The following is a 14,909-nucleotide window of genomic DNA, read 5'->3' as shown; positions in this document are numbered from 1 at the left end:
CAGGGCCCTGCATTATTTGTTCTCATTTCAAATTATGTCTCCTACTTTGTCACCTTTAACTTCCGCTTCAGCCGTAACAGCCCGTTAGTGCTTCAGCACTTCAGTTATGGCATATTTACATGCCAGTCTGCATGAAACAGACTCTTCCACTTGATATTGCTTCTGCCTGTGCTGATCTTTCCCCAGATACCTGTTTGCCCTACTACTTTGATCTTCTCATAATAAAAGATATGCTTTATTTATTTATTTTGTTTTTGTCTATCTCCCCAGTAATATAAAAATCCCATGTAGTAGTTAGAGTAACCCCTGGCTCTTTTAACAAATAAGCCCCCAAATTTCAGTAGGCTAACATAAGGCAATTTATTTTTGGCTCATATAGGTCTTCAGTTATTTTTACCATCAGTGATTCAAGAGGGCACTTTGCCCCACTTAGTCCTTCGGTGATCCAGGCTCACAAAAGCCCTGTCATCTTCTAATTTAATTTATCTGAGGCCATTCTGGAGGCCACTCCTGTTTCTTAAAGGCCATAGCACAGAAATGGCCAACTTTATTTCCATTCCAATTCTAATGAAGACATTCAGTAAGATGGTTACCTCTGGATGAATGCATGTGGGACATGTAGCCCCTGATTGGGCAGCTACCCTCCAATGGCAACAAAGAGCCTGAATATTTGGCGAATGCCTAGCCGTCTATGCCACATTCCAGAAGAGCAGTGATGTCTGATTATTTTGCTTATAGATGTATGCCCAGCACCTAGAACAGTTAAATGAATCACTGAAATATAAACAAACAAGTAAACAAATAAACAAACCATTTACAGACCTATAAACCCCTGTCCTTTCCCTTTACAAGCTTATCAAAATGGTAGTCCAGATTTCCTATTTCACTCTAACTTTCTAGTCATTCCTCATCCTACACCAATCTGAGTGCCACAAAACCTGAACTTCTTCTTTGTAAATAAATTCACTAGAAAATGTGGCAGGTAATTTTTAAAATTCTTGTGATTATTTTTTACCTTGTGGGGCTCTGTGCACTGAGATGAAAGCAACTATTACTTCAGGGAGAGGGCAGAACACAGCTGAAAGTAAAGAAGTTAATGTTAACTTTAATATTCCATAGACAATTTTCATCTCTCACAGGAGTGCCAAAGGTTATGCAATCTGATTTTCAGTTGCAAAGTGAGGCACTTGAGAGTGAGAAAAGTTTTTCTTTTTCTCTGGACTTTCAGGGATGTTTTTGCATAGCAGAAAGCACACTGGAAATGTGTTTTTTGCACTTTAGTCTAAACTGTACAGTAGACACAGTATGACGTGGGAATGGTTTCATTTCCCTCCGGAAGGAGGTGAAAAAGTCACCTCTATGCTGCAGTGGGAGAGTAGTCTGGTAATGGGGAGCATTTCAACTTGGATTTTCTATGAGCAGAGGCTGTGATAAGGACTTACATGTGACTTGTCTATGTAGGGAGGTGATCTTCAGGAACGGAAAGAGGGGTGAGGGAAGGGCGATAGGAGAGCTGACAAAGCCAGTACAAATGTCATATTGAAGCTCCTGTTGTGAGCAGTGGACATTTTATTTTGCTGGAACCTCCTGAGAAATACAGAGATTGCCTTCTAGGACTGTCTTTCCAAGGATGGGAGGCAGAAGTATTTAATTCATTAGCTTTCATCCCAAGCAAGTTAAGATTTCCTCCTGAGAGTGTTAACTTTCTTGTACTTCTGAGCTGTATGTGACATTCAGGCTATCACAGCATTGGAAAAGGTCCTGGAGGAGAAAGTGTAAAATGGGACAATGTGTCTTAGTAGTGGATACTGGAGGCATGAAGTGTCTTAAAGCCCTTATGAAACTGTCTATTCCAGTTATGACTAAAGTGAGGTGAGGCTTTAAGGATACGCACTGGACACCGGAATATCTCATATAGAGGGAGTCTGAGGTGTTATGGCAGATATTTAGAATTAGTAAGGGACTTATTTTCTGCCTTTCTCAGATTTTGGTCTGGAAGAAACTGGGGTTTGAAGTTGGATGGTTATATTGTACAAGTTAGGCATGGCAGAGACTATATACAGCAGTGATTGAGGGTCACTCCAAGCAACAAAAATCAGGCAGGACGAGCTATACAATAATTGGAGGATGTAGAAGGTCTGAGGGCCTTCAATATGTATAATTACTTGACACCCTCCTGGACATCAGACTGCCCCGAGCATGGAGAAGGGAGGAAAGGGCACAGGGCAAGAACTTTGAATTTGACTGAGTACTTGATCAAACACATGATTCTAAAAGGTAATGCACTTTATATCTTTAAAGTTTATTCACCACCTCTGACAGGAAAAAAGAATCAGAAGAAATAGGAGCTTATGAATCAGTTAAATTCTATTATGGTGTTTATGTTTTGATCACTTGAGTTATACTTTTAGAACTAAAATCTAGAATTCACTAGGGTTCTTTGTCTCCATCAGCATTAAACTAACTTGGCCACTATCTCTTGCAACCAAGGAAGCCTAATTAATACAAAAATTGTATTGAATGAATTAACTGACTATACTATTCTCTTGGAAATGGAATTTGGTATTCTGAGACAGGAAGATCCAACTCATATTCTGGGAAGGGGAACTAAAAGCCCACGAAACAAAATGGAACCATGAGAGTGAAGCTCTTGGATCCAAGCAGCTGCCACCATGGAATAATTTTTTAAAAAGTATAAATTTTAGGGCCGTTGTGTATGGTGAGTACTTCTGATAGCACTGGATAACTTAAAGTAAGAGGATGAAAAACTCAAATCACTAAACTGTGACCTCATATCATGGAATGAAACCCAGGGGCTCTCTGACTCTGCTGAAAGACGTTCTTTCTTTTATGGCAGAAGTGCTGAAGTCACTCATTGATGATTGATGCTGAAGACTGCTGAATTATCATGTCAGTTGAATTCACAATCCCATCAGGTCTCTTGTATGAAAGTTAGGGAACTAAACAATAACTGATCAAGATTTGACTATGAGAAAAAAACATCTAGGGAGATTTAGAGGATCTGGATATGGAGTGTGTCAAATTGGAAGTCATCTGAAACTCCCTGTCGGCATGTTGCTCACTAGAGAAAATCCTCATCTGCTGACTGGAGGAAGCTGCCAGTTCTCTTCATGCCCCTTGCTGTTGCTTATTAGTAGCCAGAATCCAAACTCCTCATTGCCAGGACATTGAAATGCAATCAGAGGAGGGAATGAAAGGTGACACACAGACAAACTTGAAACATTTGCTAATTGGATGAATCAGAAATCTGAAAAAATTAAGGAAGCTGGTTTAGAGGGTATAAGAACTAAGGCAGGTTTAAGAAAATTGTAATTACACTGTGTTTGTTGGTACAGCTACACTTTCTTGAGATTCTGAATTGAATGGATTAGCCAGAGCTAGAGCTGTGAGTCTAATGATTTCTGGGTTGAATAATAAAAAACCTGAATTCAAATTTGGCCCGTGCTAAAAGACAGGAATTGGCCAGGAATCCCTGTGCGTCATTCAGAACAGAGGTTGCAGTCTGGCAGCCTCCAGCTTGGATCCAGCCTGTTGACATGCTTTGTTTGGCCCTTATAGTCTTGGCCCCTACAGTGTTTTTAGAGCAGTTGATTAATATGCCAAGAAACCTACATACAAACTTTTATTTCCACCCTCCTTTTAAAAGATCTGGCAACAGTGAACTCATATTCCTCTGTGGCAACAATTTGCTGCTGTCTGCTCAAGATGGGGCAGGTGTGCTTCATTTTTCTGTAGGTGCATCACTTGTCTATAGCAGCTGCATTCCAGTCGACTGCACTTGTTTAAATTTGATTTTGTGATCCCTGTTGATACAGAAGGAATAGAGACTTGGAATAATAGAACTCTGGATTAAATTTGCCCTACCTCCCACCTCTTCACCCAGGGAGGCCTCGAACAATGGGTTGATGAAGAATCTGTAAAAAAAGGATTTTTAGTGACTCTAGGCCTGGGATACTGGTGACAGTGTTACTGAACCAAACTTGGGTCTGCATACCCACATGTAATAAAGCCAATTTTTGACCCTGGTTTGTGGTGAAGGAAAGTGCAGTGTTCATTGTAAGGAGTCTGGGACAGCTAATGCTCAAAAAGCCCAAACTCCCCAATGGGTTTCAGCAAAGCAATTTTAAAGGTAAAGTGAGGGAGGGGTGTCCCAGGGTGTGTGATCAGCTTGTGCACAATTCTCTGATTGGCTGATGGTGATGTAACAGGGCGGTGTCACAGTGATTGACATTACCAATCCTTAGGTGCCAGTAGGTCTGGGGGCTACATGCTCCAGGTCATCAGGTAGTTAACATCTTCCATTTGGTGGGGTTTTAGCATCTGTAAAACAACTCAGGAATGTGCATCAGACATTATTATCTAGGTGCCTCAGAGAGGAGCTAAAGCAGAGGATATGGGGAGGGGTCTGTCCTGGGAAGTTTCCACTCAGTTACAAAAGGGCATGCCATTGAAATGGGCTCAGATTTTAGCAAAGATGGAGAATCCCATGGTGGCAGAGCCCAGGATGTGGCAGTAAACTGACAGAAGAAAAAACAGAGAGTAGACCTAGGAATATGACCTGATTTAGAAAAAGGGCCATTGCAGATGTAATTAGTTAAGATGAGGTCATATGGAGTAGGGTAGACCCCTATATTTTAATATCACTGGTGTCCTGATAAAAAAGGGGGAGTTTGGACACAGACATGCACACAGAGGTGTCATGTGAAGATGGAGGCAGAGATTGGGGTGACACAGCAGGAGCCAAAGAACACAACTGATTGCCAGCAAACCACCCGAAGCTAGAAGAGAGACCTGGAGCAGATTCTGCTTCATAGCCTGCAGAAGGAAGCGGCCCTGCTGAAACCTTGATCTCGAACTTCCAGTCCCCAGAACCGTAAGACAACACATGTCTGTTGTTTAAGCCTCTCAGCTGTGGTACTTTCTTAGAAAACCAAAACAGTTCCAGTACTTGATGAGAACAAGATCTTCAACTTTTCCTTCCATTCTGTCATCCAGTATTCTTTGAATTATTTCTTTTTTGAGGGAGAGGAGGCTTAAGATAAAATCTATTTCTTCTTTTTTTTGTTTTTCAAAGATGGTAACAGACAGGCATATATATATCCCATAAGGCTATGAACAGGTCACCATGGACCTGTTCAGTATCACCTCTACCCCCTATTCATACTTAAAATCCCAGCGAAAGCAAAGAAAAAGGAAAGAGAAATCATCACACCCACACCCAAAACTAGATTAGCACTCTGTATTTTTCCCCATAGAAAGATTTTAATTACAATGAAAAATAACTGTTTATGGGATTATTTGTCCATGTGTAGCTCCCCACTAGGCTGAAATCTGTCATAGCAAGAGTTGTGTTTTATGTCCATTTATTTGTACCTCAAATACAGTAGGCACTCAAATATTTTGGATTGAATTAATATTAAGTTTGTCTTATTCTTAAAGTCGATAATAGTCATTAAGTATAATTAACAATAAAAAAGCTCTCATGATTAATTAAACTAAAAACTTAGTGTCTGTTTTAGAGTTCTTAAAATATCTGCCATTATTGCTTGTGTGATAGAATGCAATTAATTCTTTCAGAAGTAATTTTTAAAAGGTTATTTCTCCTCTAGTCCATTATTCATTTCATGTGTGACTGTGACTATACAATAACTCAGTATATGCTATCATATTATCAAGTCAAATTGTCTAGAATTAAATGGAAGCTCCTTTTAGTGATTTAGAAGTAGAAATTAGCATTAATTACCACTGAGATGAAAAAATTATAAGCCATTTGTTTCCTGATGGGAGATCAGTTGAATTTAAATTGATTTATCAATTTTAAAACTTACTGTAAGAGAAATTGTCAAAATTACCCTTGCCTTGTCAAAAATATGTCACTGGAGATTTGAGCATAATTGAAGCAATCATTTTCATAAATAACATTAAATGCTAGTAAATAATGCTCAAATGCTGGTTTCACACTAAGGGAAAAAAACCAGCAAACAAACTTACAAAACAGCTCTCTTTTACATTGATATGTCTGTTACCAAAAACTCAGGTCTGATTGCTTGCTGCTACTTGAAAGCCAATACAAAGAGAGGCACATGTTGGTAGAAAGGGAAGTTTGCTTTATTCCAGAGGCCAACTTTCAGAGATGAGGGTAGGGGAAGGGCCAACTCCTCCATCTCTGCAGATGAGTGGGCAAGAGCTTTTAAAGGGGAGTTTCAGGGATGTACAGGCCAGGGTGGGCTTAATGCAGAACAGCGCAGTTGGCTCTGACATTAGCTTCAAGTTTGTCATGTGGTGGTCTGATCAGTGTCATCTTGATTGTTTTAAGTACAGTTAATCTTCAGTTCCAGGGTTGGTTTGTCCCCATTTCTTTGAGGCCAGTTCTCAGAGTTGGTGGCTTATGTCACGGCTACAGTGTGGTCATTATGTTGTCAACTTCTTCTCCCTGGTTGGGGTTTCAGTATCTATAAAACAGCTGGAAAGATATGGCTCAGAATATTGTCTATAGCCCTTGAGGAGGAACTGAAGATCTTTGACTTTGCTCAATGACTAAACTGTTACTATTTTGTTTTGCTTGATTATTTCCCTTTGTTTCTGTATTTTCTTTTCTCTGATTGACCTTATTCTTTGAGTAAAGTTTCTCTACAGACAATAGGCAGGAGGAGGACATGGTGGGGTTGGGAAGGCCCCATAGGGTCCTGCTCTGTTTCATTTCTGCTTAAGTATTTATCCAGGTGCCCACCTGATACTGCCACTTTAATGTCTAACAGGCATTCCAATTTACAAGTCTAAATAGAACTCTTGATTTCTCCTGCTTTTCAAAGTTGTTCCTTTTTTTTTTTTTTTTGGTCTCAATTCACCCAGTCTCAAGACAAAAAACAGTCAGCCTTGTTACCATGCTTTCCTGGATCTTCACATCCAAACCAATAACAAGTTCTATTGATTTTAGCTTCAAAATGTGTATTTAATATAAATACTTCTCTCCATCTCTTTTGCCACAGCATAAGTCTGTGCTGTTGTTTCGTTGGGCCCTTCAATAGCCCCTTAAGTGGTCTTCTTGCTTGTACTCTTTCCCTCTTAAAATCCGTTCTTCACACAAGAGATCATTTCACCATCAATGACTTCCATTGTATTTAGATTAAAATATAAACCAGTTACTATGGTCTTTGTATCAGTTGGGTCCTTGCAGAGATAGAGTTTAAAATGCTAAGGATTTTGCGGAGAAACATCTTTGAAAGGGAGAGAGCAGGATTTGGCAGAGATAGCAATGAAAGGACACTGCAGATCTAAAAATGTCTCTGCACCCCTCCATAGCTTGCTGTGGAGCTACAGTTGCTCCTAAAGGAGTCCTGCAGTGGGGGGACATGGCTGCGGCCAAGTCTTGTACTAGAGTCTTGCTCAGTCACTGGCTGAGGTCGCCACAAGGAAAGCATGCCATTAGCTTAAAAGGTGAAGTGGATATGAGGCTGCTTACAGCTAGAATCTGTCACTTTCTTGCAACAGGGCAGGGAATCCTCTTTTGAAGATGAATTTGGGTAGCGAGTTTCTGTCCCTGCACTACCTTAAGGTGCTTTGGGTCCTCATTCAGATCTTTAAACTCATGGCATCCTTCCTTGCAGTCACTGCCCTCGAATTTTCTTGTAACATCAAATCCTTTCCTGCCTCAGAATCTATTTCCTCTGGAGTGTTTTTGATACGTATTAGCTTAATTTGAACAACAAGCCTATCAGGTGGGTATTATGATTATTATTGTAGCATAACTTAGGGAACTGAGGCACAAAGAGGTTAAGTAACTTCCCCAGGGTTCCGCAGCTAGGAAATTACACAGCAAAGTCTCTAACCCAAGAGTCTGGCTCTAAAATCCTTGCTGTTCATGATTATACTCCACTTTCTTTATGAATATTCTTATGGCTCCAGTTTCAGCTCAATGATTACTTTCTAAATGAAGCATTCTCTGATCATCCTGGCTTTAGTAATACCATCCCAAACCCACCCTAGTTACTATTTGTAACTTCTACTATATTTTCATGGACTTAATCATAATATAACTTTTGAAACTGATACTCCAGGATTCTCTTTCAAGATAGGGCTCTATCCTGAGGGGACAATACTGTCAATGGAATGCAAATCAACAGAAACAGAATTTAAAAAGGAAATATAATTAGAAGTTAGGACAAAAGCAGCAGAGAATCGCAGAAAACAAGGTGCCATATTTTTAACACTACAAAAACAAGAGAAAGAGGGCTTTGTGACATTAGAAAAATTTCTGAACCAAGTCTCCTCAAAGTATAGAAAAAAAAAATGTACCCAAAAAAGAGATTCGGAAAATTATCAAATTTCAGATAGAATTGCCATAGGATAAATGAATTTAAGGAGAAATGAGTATTCCTACAGAGATTAAATTCTGCCAGAAAAGTTTGTTCAAAAAGCAGATCAAAACTATAACATATTATTTTTAAATGAGCCAAAAGACATTAGGAAAAATAATTAAAAACATTAAAGAACAATATAAATCGGAATTAGAAACCTTCAGAAAGGGGAAAAGAATTCATGTAAAATTAGAAACAAAAGGAAAAAAACTTCAGAAATAAAGACTAAATTAGAAGAAATACAAGAAGAAACAGATGTTGAAGACAAGTGTAATAGGTGAATAATGCCCTTGCTTCTCTCTCCTCACCCCCCCCCCAAAAAAAGATACCAGATTCTACCCTGGAACCTATAAATGTTATCTGATATGGAAACAGGGCTTTTGCAAATGTGATTAATTTAAGGGCCTTGAAATGGGGAGATTATCCAGGATTATCAGGGTAAATCCTAAATTCAATCATATGTGTCCTAAGAGGGAGACGGGGGGTGGATATTTGATGACACATAGAAGAGAACGCCATATGATGAAGATGAAGGTAGAGACTGGAGTGATACAGACACAAACAAAGGCATGCTGGCAGGCACTAGAAGATGAAAGAGGCAAGGAGAAGATTCTCCGTTAGAGCCTCTAGAGGGAGGGTGGATGGTCGTGTTAACACCTTGATTTTAATCCAGTGATACAGATTTAGGGCTTATGGTCTTCAAAATTATGAGAGAAAAAACTGCTGTTTTAAGGCACTAACTTTGTGGTAATTTGTTACAACGACAATTTGAAATTAATACAGCAACAACTAATGCAACATATGGAAAATAGGAGTCTCTAAAGAAGAAAATCAAAGCAAGAGATTATAGCAAACACTAAAAACTATGACTCAAGAATATCTTAATGAAATTAAATCAATGAAAATACATATTAAAAGAACTAAGGGGGCACACCATGTATCTGAGAGTATTGACCTAAAATGACTGACACAAAGGTATATTCTAGTACATTCACTGGCATAAGTAAGAAAAGGAAAAGAAATTATTTGGGTATCTCCTGAGAAAAAGTCCATGTGACTTAGAAGAAAAATAAAATGGAATCAGCATCAGTCTTTCTGATAGCAACTTTTTATGCCAAAGAAAATATAGTAGTATATTTAGGATATTTAGAGAAAGAATATGTGAGAAAAGAATTTTTAGCCAGATAAACTACTCTTCGAATAAAAAGGAAACATATACATTGTTGTCACTATTCAAGATACAGAGCATTATTTTCATAATTATTTCTAAGAAATCTACTACAAAATGAATTTCAGAGTATAGAATGAATTGAGACATTGATATAAGACTGGAGATAACCATATATGATTCTTAGTAAAACTAAGCTTAAATGAGAATATAAAGAGAAGAGCATTATAATATATAATATATAGTAAATATATGATTCAACAATATGAGTATAATATAAAAATGGAAGAGTGGGGATGGCATATGCAAAAAGTATAACTACAATTATTCATACTCAGTGGTTGTACTATTAATATTATTTCTGAAACATTTGTATTTTTATTACGGAATGAAACAAAAATTATGAGATATCCTAGTTTCATCATCTGTGTTCTTGAGAATCATGATCCTCAGTATGGAAGAAAGGAGATGAAGAAATATAGATGTATTTAGGCAAGAACCCTGAAGTCCTGCATTTGAATTGGAAATATTAGCTCATGAGGTATTTTATTTTTCAGTATCTATTTTATTTGTATCCTATTCTGTCCACTGAAAAGGAAACAATGACCAAACCAGTAGCAATGAGGATGCCTTGTACACAGACCGTAAACTTGAAATATTACTTCTCATTAAAAGGGGCCAGGGCTTCCTGGATAGATAGTTGATTTTAAGGTAAGTAAAGTAACAGATAAATCTGGAACATTTTGACATATTAAGTAACAAGGAAGCTATCAAAAATACTATGATCATGTTAGCAAGTCCAAACTCGTTTTGCTTGCCACATGACAGGCCAATTAATCGGGAGACAAGGTGTTGGAGCAAGGAGTAGAAACTTTATTTGGAAAGACAGCAAACTGAGAAGATGGCAGACTAATGTCCTGGAGAACGATCTTACCCAAGTCATTTATTAAATGAGCTGTGCTCTCCCCGCTGGTGTCAATGCCATGTTTATTTAGACTAAAGCTCTCTATATGACTTTTTTAATGAAATCTTTACTCTGCTACTTTTATGTCTTTGTCAAATCCTGTGCCAATTCATACTATTTCATTTACTATTTTTGTTTTAATAGCTGATGGGGCAATATTTTCTTGACTATCTTTGCTAAATTTTTTCTTATATGCACTGTACAATTTGATTTTAATGTTTCATAAATACTCTGTTGAGGTCTTATTTGAGACTATTTTGAATTTCTGAATGTATTGTAAGATAGTTAATTTTCACTCAGTCCCATGAATTTAAGACTTAACTCTTTGAGGATAGTGATCATGTATTCCTGTTTCATGATTTAATCTCTATTGCCTAACCTAGCGTAGGCACTCAATAATATATTTGTATGTAATATATTGTATGTAATAATGAATAAATACATAAATAAGTAATCTTTCTTTACAAATGATATACTATTCACTGCAATAAAAATGTGATATTATTTAGCACTGGCCTCACTGAGGCACAAATATCTCCCATCATTAAAACATTATTTCCCTAATTTCAGAAAAATCTCAGTTAAGCAGGAAAAGATAAAGATAACTTGCTTTTTGTGTGTCTGTGTGTGAACGTATGTTTATAACAACTTGTGCACAACATAATAAAAGAGCACATGTTTGGTTTTATTTAAACATTTCTGCCAATTCCATGATTTGAACTAATGCCAGTAATAGTAATAAAAGTATTCAAACTGTTAGCTATCTGCTGCTTTGTGACTTTAACATGTAAGTAATTAGGTTTTACAAAGAATCTTTTATGAATTTAACTTTGTTAATGAAGGCCAATATCTGTCATATATTTCATATTATTACTTAGACAGGTTTGTGTTCTTATTTAAAAATTTTAGCCTTGCCTCTTCAGATGAATATTTCTTTATTTCATCCAAACACTAGAGGAACCTTTTTTTTTCTCCTCTCTTCACTGTAGACAGACTGCTTTATGGCCATCAGTCTTACTCTAGACTACATAATCTCCACATCCCTTTCTCTCTAAGGCTCGGGGACTGCCTGTCCCTGGCACGGTAAGTCTGGGTGCTGACTGTAAGGACCAAAGTATCTCATGTGGTACTTTTGACAAAACCCTGATTTAACAAATGGAGGTTTCCAAGTTTACAATTCATTCAGACTTACCTGATCTGAGACAGGGACCCTTAAGCTGCAAAGATAGTAAATTAAACAAAAGAAATCGGAAACCTTTAGGGACAGATGAATTACCTTCCTTGTATTATCTGGGTTGCTGTCTGTTAATCCTAGGGAGATGTTTACTAATGTCATATATTTTCTAAGTGAAGGGGATGTGGTCACATTTCCCTTTTCTGATCTCAATGTTGCATGTGAAGCAAATGCTTTGACAAAAAGCCATGAGGGAGTGTATGATTTATTACAGTGCCAATTCTCTGATGTAAATATTATTTGAATATATTGATATGTTAAGCTTATAGCTCTTGGTTTTATATCAGACCAATGCAGGAAGGTATTGAAAGGCTTAGCTGTGTAAATTTCTTTTGGTCATATTGTTTGACAGCATGCCAGCACAAATCTTTTCCATGCTTTATTTTGAATGCTGAAAATAGTTTTGTTCATATATTTTAGACAGATGAATGAACTTAAATGGTACTTTGCTCTTTTGTAGCTTATTTGCACACATTAAGGACAACATGAGATAAAAGTAAAGTCCTTTCCAACTGATTAGGAAGCAGTTTAATAGAGCTTTTTCAGATATGTGTTACACATTAGGTTTTTAAAAGCATTATGAGTTACTTTAAACTTGAGATTATTATGTTTTTAAACTAATTTTTTAAAAACCTTGTATCTATGCATAGAAAATGTAAGCCCTTGTTTATATAAGCTGCTTAATAATCCATATTGAGATCATATAGTGATTTATTTAGTCATTCTCTTAGGGACTGAATTGTATCCCTGCCCTCCTCCACCAATTCATATTGTGAAGCCCTAATCTCCAGTGTGACTGTATTTTGAAATAGGGCCTTTGAGGAGGTATTTAGGGTTAAATGAGGTTATTAGGGTGAGTCCTAATTCTTTAGGTTTGGTGTTCTTGTAAGATGAGGAAGAGACATCAGAGATCACTCTCTCTCTCTCTCCACAGAGGAAAGACCATGTGAGGACAGAAAGAGAAGACATCATGCAAGGTAAGGAGAGGTTTCACTGAAAACCAACCCTAACAGTACCTTGATCTTGGTCTTCCGGCCTCTGCAACTGTGAGAAACAAATTTCTGTTGCTCAAGTCACCCAACCTGTGATTTGTGTTATGGCAGCCCAAGCAGACTAATACATCTGGTTAGTGCACATTTAGTTTTGGTCTATATGTTTCACTGTTGCTATTTGCTATTATATATTACTATTTACTATTATGTTTTATTTTACTAATATATTTACTACTATATTTTACGATATAGTTACTAAATAGTAATTGCATATCTTTTACTACATGTTTTATAACTATATTGACATAATGGGAATTCTTGGCATAAATCTTTAGGTACATCTTTATATTTTTCTAGTAAAATTCCATTTGTGGCAATACCAAGCCAAAAGCTATACCTTTTTGTGTCAAAAGCTAGGAGAAATTTTTGTCTAAAATTCTTTGTCTAGATATATTTTGTACAAGTGTGCATGGACGTCAGTTGCACATGAAGGCCCCTTTCAGCACAGGCTTGCCCAAATTGCATTTTAGCAAAAAAAAATTTCTTTCTGAAATAAAAAGTAAAGGCCTTTTTTTGGCATTTGAATATAGATTTCTTTGATTACTTTTGAATTTGATAGTCTTCACATATTTATGTGTTATTTTTTATTTCTTCTACACTAGATTCTCCTTCATGTTTTTTGCCCATTTTTCTGGTTGTGTATCCTTTGAATACTAATGATAAAACTTATGAAGTTACACTCTTAAAACTTCTCCCCCTTTCACTTCTGAACACATAATTGATGTAGGGCTTAAAAATAACTGTATCTAAGTTGCATCTCTGCCAGACATTTAATATATTCATTTATTCACCTATCATTTGATGAATATTTATTAAATGTCTTCTGCATACCTGACAATACTCTAGGCCCTACTATTAGAGGACTGAACAAAATACTGTCTTTACTGTCTGAAATTTGTGTTCTTGTAAAGAAGTGACAGGAAGCAAGTGATGTGTCAGATGGTGTTAAGAGCATAAAAGAGAGTAAAGCATATAAGAAGGGTCAAGAGTAGGGAGGGTGACACACTTTAACATAAGCGTGTCAGGGAAGGTCTCCAACAAAGTGACTTCTAAGATCTAAGGAAAGTATGAGAGTTGGCCAAGCAGCTGTCTGGTGGAAAAGCTTTCCATGAACTGGGAAATGCAAATGCAGAGACCTTGAAGCCAATGTGTCCTTGTAAGGTATCAGCTTTAAAAAATTATATATTGTTGCTGATGTTGGAGAGGGAAAATTTCTCCCTCTACTCATCTTGAGTTCCTGTGGCTGAACTACTGATAAAATTAACATAAGGCAGATTAACAAGAGAAAAAGAAATAACTTTTAATTTGTGCACAGGGGTGTCTCATAGAAATGGGACCTAAGAAGTGGCCAAAGCAGGCAGCTTTTATACTTTGAGACAAAGACAATAAATTTCTAAGGAATTGACAGGACAAAGAAACTTAGGTTTGGACGCTTAATTGGTACAGAATCTAAACAAAGTATGGGCTTAGGGTAGTAAATTAAAGAAGTAACAAGATTTGTTTATATATACTTCTTGGCTCCAATTCCCTGTCTCTGGTGATAAGGGTATCCTTCCACCTCCAGATGCAGAGAGTGCACCTTTCACATGAGAGATTCATTTCCTGCTTTCAGGGGAACAGAGACGAGGGTCAAAATGTCCATCTTGCATTAGCTGTTTCTTAAGTTTAAAATTAATTCAAAATAGTCAATATTCTATTGAGGAATATTTTGGGAGGGCCTGCCCGACGCTCTGAATCACATATGGTATTTCCAAGAGCCTACGTTCCCTATGAATTTAGTATTCAATAGAAGATGAATCTTCATTTAAGTACTAAGATGGTTAGGATTAGAGTTACTACTATGTATTCTCTTTGGTTAATTGTTCAACCAATATTTTTGAGCTAGGACATTTCTGGGACACTTGGGCACGTCACTGGACTAACAGACACAACTTTCAATACTTTTTGATTAGGGCTGTAAGTTATTGCTATGTTGAAATGATGGTAGAAACTGTTGCTTTAGATGGTGTAATACTTAAGGTTTTTATGACAGGATTTCGAAGCGTGGGTTTCCTGGAATACTACTTGAGAAATTATAATATCTTTCCAAGAAAATATTCTTTGTCAAATAGAT

At 37.1% G+C, this 14,909-nt stretch overlaps 1 long non-coding RNA gene across 1 annotated transcript in view; it reads left to right on the top strand.

Moving 5' to 3' along the window:
- LOC140696909 (uncharacterized) overlaps positions 1-14,909 on the top strand; it is a 381,987-nt gene that overhangs the window by 299,043 nt on the left and 68,035 nt on the right. The window contains exon 4 of the long non-coding RNA XR_012073565.1: positions 12,679-12,721. This is a non-coding gene — a long non-coding RNA (uncharacterized lncRNA). The remainder of the gene's footprint in view (positions 1-12,678; positions 12,722-14,909) is intronic.

Source organism: Vicugna pacos, chromosome 6 (genome assembly GCF_048564905.1).
Source record: "Vicugna pacos chromosome 6, VicPac4, whole genome shotgun sequence".
NCBI lineage: Eukaryota > Metazoa > Chordata > Mammalia > Artiodactyla > Camelidae > Vicugna > Vicugna pacos.
This window is presented reverse-complemented; position numbering and strand designations above follow the sequence as displayed.